Source organism: Alligator sinensis, unplaced genomic scaffold (assembly GCF_000455745.1).
Source record: "Alligator sinensis unplaced genomic scaffold, ASM45574v1 scaffold486_1, whole genome shotgun sequence".
Taxonomy (NCBI): Eukaryota; Metazoa; Chordata; order Crocodylia; family Alligatoridae; genus Alligator; species Alligator sinensis.
This window is the reverse complement of record NW_005842053.1, coordinates 535,122-540,382: the sequence shown is the minus strand read 5'-3', so window position 1 is coordinate 540,382 and position 5,261 is coordinate 535,122. Positions and strand designations below refer to the sequence as shown.

General features: G+C 41.4%; 1 long non-coding RNA gene across 2 annotated transcripts in view; it reads right to left on the bottom strand.

The window, feature by feature from the left end:
* Positions 1-5,261, bottom strand: part of LOC112550197 — a 105,013-nt gene that overhangs the window by 89,113 nt on the left and 10,639 nt on the right. The window contains exon 2 of one of the 2 annotated variants that reach the window (XR_003093897.1): positions 2,692-2,952. The exons of the other annotated variant lie outside the window; for it this stretch is intronic. This is a non-coding gene — a long non-coding RNA (uncharacterized LOC112550197). The remainder of the gene's footprint in view (positions 1-2,691; positions 2,953-5,261) is intronic. 2 annotated transcript variants of the gene reach the window in all.

Sequence of the window (5,261 nt, the reverse complement as noted above, 5' to 3'; positions counted from 1 at the left end):
AGTTTCCAGCCCCAGTCTACCTTAAGTAAACCCAAGCCTCAGTTCCTCAGCTGGCTTCTCTGTAGTTCACTGGTTCTAATCCTGGTTCTGGCAACTTTCACTCCTTACATTTTAACTCTCTCTCACCTGAACCTTCCCCCAAGTATCCCAGGTACCCCAAGCACACACTGTACCATCCAAGTTAGAAACTTACCTGTGTGTGTGTGTGTGTGTGTATATGTATATATATATGTCATTGTGTGCATGATATATGAATTAGTGATCTGGGTCTAACTTTTGGGGTGTATAGTGTATGTGCTTGAATTGGTGATAGGTATGCATGTGCCTAGGCTGGTTTGGATGTATATGTGCCAGAGCTGGTAGTGTGTGTGTGTATGCACCTAATTGATTTGTGTGTTTGTATATATGCAATTGTGTCACACCCTCCTGTCTAACAGTGCAATATTGAGATCCTGAGATCCCACAGGGCTACAAGTAAACTTCTAGGCCAGTTACAGACATTATACTTCTACCAGTATAAGTGATCAAAAACCAGTTTATACCCATAACAGTCCAGAAGTTCAGCACACACAAATTCGTTTTAAAATGGTGGAACCCGGTATAAGATTTCCCACCCTACCACCAAAGAGTGAGTGTGCCTTCTGTTTAATACTGATCTAAATTACACCACTTACAGAAAACCTTATAATTTAGATCAATTCTGCCTAAGGCTTTTTTGAATGTCTGTACCTAGCCATACTGGTACAGAGAGGGTTCAGATGTTATCTGTTGACAATTCTGTGACACCTCGGGCTAAAAAAGGTTACACTGACACAGATTTATATTTGCCTATGGGACCATAAGCTCTGGATTGCAAGAGCTGCAATCTGTTGTGTCAAAAGTAATCTTATTTCTAAGCACTAAATATGGGCAATTAGTAATCTGTTCTCTCTATACAAATGTCTTCCTAATTATGGCTTTTGGGTTGCTGCTTTCTGGGAAACTTGACATAAGGATACCAAGGTCCAGTGGATCATCTCTAGCTGCAGAGCACAGCTCAAGTGTAGGAGGATGCAAAGCCACCTGTGGACTCCAGGCCTGAGCCAACTTTGCACCAGAACTGCACAGTTCAGTTTTAAATGATGTTTGTGCAGCTAATGTTATTGATATGGTGTGGATGAAATAGAGTTAGTGGGATGCAATGAAATCTTGGACACTTCCTTACATACACTTTTGCAATGGTTCTGACTCCTCTACTAAGAGTATGGAAGTGGATATCATGATATTTGTCCTGTATGTCCCACTGGGTTTTAAATCGGGGCCTGGAAAAGTCACTTACACTCAATGCACATTACTAAAGAGGCAAATCTCAAGCATTCATAGAGAATAAGTCTGTCAAAGTCAGTGTTGTTACAGGGTGTAGAATTGATGTAGCTGAGAGTATTCAGGACCCCTGTTAAAAATGCTGTATGTGCGAGTTCTTCATGTTCCTCTGTATATAAAGGAGCTTTGTAGAAACCTGAAATTTGAGCATCTGCAAATTAAGTAATTTTACCGGAAGAGTCTGGGGCCCTACACAAAACAAGAAAATGTATTGCATTTAAAAGCCTCCCTCCTAAAATTGCAGCATCCCAGCCCAGCTGGAGGGTGATGGGCAAAAACCATCTACTGCAGAGAAAAAATGATGAGTACTAGGTTATGTGACAATGTTTATATGCCCATCAGCAAGGGAAGAAAAGGATTAATAGGGTTCCTTGGAAGGGAAGGAGAGCACCTGCTATTCTCCAAAGGGACTGAGCCAGCTTTCAGTCCTGAATGGAAGGGTTGGCAGTGAAGCTTTATTAAGTAATGAGGCTTTTAAAAGTAAGCACTTGGGCTACGAGAGAAGTATTGATTCTTTGGGAAGACTATATGATGTCTTATACCAAACAAAATGGAGGGCAGGATTTGCATTTTGGGTCTCTGTTCTGATCCAGTTGCTTTTTACACCAATGTATATGATTAAATGTTGTGCACAAGGATAGGAAATCAGGCCCTTTGTCTTTTTGGAATACATATCTTTCAGTGTTTCCTTGGAAACGGGGAAGTGGTGGTATGAGGTTTTTTGGGTTATTTTTTTTTTAATCCTTCCCAGTCTTTGAAATAAAATGTATAATGGCAGTGTGCCTCCATGTTTGAAACCTGAAGTTGATTGAAATTATATAAAAATGTAATTGGTTAAAATAAGTTTTAAAAATATTTTTTCTATTTAAGAATTTCATGTCTAACCCACAGTAGTGACAATACTGATGACACTAATAACAATTCTGATCTAAAAATATTGAATTAATCAACATATCCCAGATGCAGTTTGGCTCAACATTAGAGAAGGCATTTGTTCCTCAAGAATTGGAAATACAATGCTCCCAAAATTAAGAAGAATGTGTGGCTGTCCAAATTGCATATATGGGACAGGGGATAAAATCAATATAGGACAGAGGAAATAACTACGTAGAATAAATACAGAAATAATTTATAGAAAGTACTAAGGGGTATTTACATTGAGTAATAGCCTATTTGTTGAAAGGAATTATAATGTATCTTATCTGCTATTGATTTTTTTTTGTTTTTCCATACTTGTTTATTATTAGGATGTGCTAATAATTGGCCAATGGAGATGTTTGGGGACATTAGTTCTTGACCTTTCTTTTTCTTTGTATGTTCTTTGCTAACCTTAAGAAGGACTACGTATGTGATTTCTTCTGGCTCCCCAGATTCTGATCTTTCTTCCAGTCTCTTTCAACACCAGCTGAACCTTCTGCATTTTTTTTCTGGAATTGGAACTTGGGAGCAGGGAACAGAGGGAGATGGGAAATAGACATGCCACATCTCCCTCCAGGAGCACTTCTGCTGCTTCCATGAGTAATTTTATGGAAAAGGCTCTGGATGTTAAAAGGTGGGATCTTGATGGCAGGTCATGAGGAAGAGGGGCCCCTAGGAAAGGGTTAGCAGAAGGGATGGAAAAGAGGGAGAACAAAGATTAAGAAAGCAGTGCTGGAAAGGGCCTCCTGAGACATCAAATCCAGTCACCTGCACTTGCAGGCAATCTTTAACCCAAGGAATCCCCATAATTGACACTTCAAACCCTTTCCCCCAACTACATAGCCCCAATTCAAAACACCAAGAACACCCTTGTATGCCACAGTCAGTGGTTTTCAGTCTTCCTAAGGTCAGTCTTCCTGGCCTGCTCCACCATTACCCCCAGTCTCTTTGCAGAACCCCTGATGCTGTATTGCGGAGCCCCAGGGTTCCATTAAACACAGTTTGAAAACCACTGCCATAGGTACGAGCAAGGGAGACAAGGGCACTGGCAAAGATCCTGCTATTGCAATGACAGGGAAATAGTTAGCAAACACAGGTTTCCCTGGCTTTATGCTGTACATGCATTCCTGGAAAACGGCGCATAACTCAAATTTGCATAAAGGGAACCCACTTTACAATATAACAAATAGGAATATGGTCCCAAGACCTCAACTATACTGACCCCCAGACCCATTTCTACCGCTTTTACAAGACAAATTTGGTACTCACCAACAGCAGACAGTACACACAAGCACAGGGTAGTGGTGAATGTTACCATAACGGAGATGGCAACTACAGAAACACATGTCACAGGCAACAAGTAAGGAGCACAGATCCACACAAAAAACTATATTTTGGTGTGCATCCCTCCACAATACACCACACAAAGCAGCTGACTGCAGCCTTCCATTATACCAATTGCATAAGAGTGAATTTACCTCGCATATAACAAATTTTTGGTGTAAAAAGGGTCATCGCATAAGAGCGAATTCACACATACAAAACCCACATAAAGTGAGGGAAACCTGTATATGCTCAGAAGATTCTAGGAAAGGACCATGCTGCTGCCTATGTAGGAAAGCAAAAATCCCCATGTTATGCCAAGGTGACCTAGGGGAAAAAATCCTTAGAACCCCTGCTTTCTGGAAGGTAGTTCATAGCATCCAGTGAGGTAGATTGTTGTCTATGAAAGCGTGCACCTCTCTGAACCAGCTAGTCTCCAGTTTCATGCTGACCTGCTTTCTTCCTGATGCTAAGGGAACAGTAAAGCACAGGGGAATGAAGAAAGTGGAGAACTATATGGGTCAGCATGGAGCGGGGAATAGCACAAGGGGGTCTAATGGGGCCAGGAAGTGCAAAAGAGATTCTGGGGGCTGAAGGTGGGAGCCTGTTGGATGGCCATTGTGCAGTGGTAGGCAACTTCTTCTGGCTGCAGGCCAGAAAGACTCACTGCAGATTGCAGGTGGGTTCTGGGGCCCTGCCACCACTGCTTATAGCCATGGTGGATGGGGAAGGTGCCTGCAGCTGGCATTTATCCCCTCAGCAGCACAGGGGAGGCATCTGTAGCTGACACCACTGCATGCCACTGAAGACCCATATCTGCATGCCAGATCTGACCCATGGGGTGTAAGTTGGTGACCTCTGCCTGAGTCAAAGGACAGTTAGGTCCTCTGAAAAATAGGGACGAGAGTGGGAGGGTAAAAGACTAATCTTGAGGGAACTGGGCTCCACACCTATTGCCCGCTATGCCTGATCACATGCTGACCTGACACACAGCACAGAAGTCACTGAAAGGCCAGTGGTGCCTCAGTGCAGATAACCATCTGGACAAGTCAAGAGGCAGCCCCTAGCATAGCTCCAGTTTTAATATACTATTAAAATAAAATGAGATAGCAATTAGTTTCTGTTCAATTATTCCACTACATAACTTTGTCAGTCAATTAGTATGAATAAATAAATATACCTCTTGAATTATTAATCTGCAAATACGAGAGGCATCTGCATTTAGTTTTCTGTGGCTTCTCTTCTTTGCTCTTGATACAGATGGTTTTAGAGCAGTGTTTTTTTATAAAGTCAAAACTGTTTCCAAACTTGTAATTTCTCTTAACTTTGTTTTCTTACACAATGTTACCATTTTAATCTCTGTTCAATATAAGAAGGGCTCAATTATCAGTTGCTAAAATTTGATGTACAACACTAAAGACCATGGGGATACCTGGGAATTCAGTGCTTTAACTATAAGATCAGGCCACTTATTTTGGGATGCTCAATGTGGGCTTATGAACTTTAAGCATTAATTTAATTAAAATCTTGGCCTTAAGATTTGTTTTGATCTGTAGAAAGACAAACAGCGCCTGATTAGCCTATCAAACAATTTCTGTCTGCTAATAAAATCATAGGGTCGGAAGGGACCTCAAGGGTCATTTGTTCCAACTTCCTGC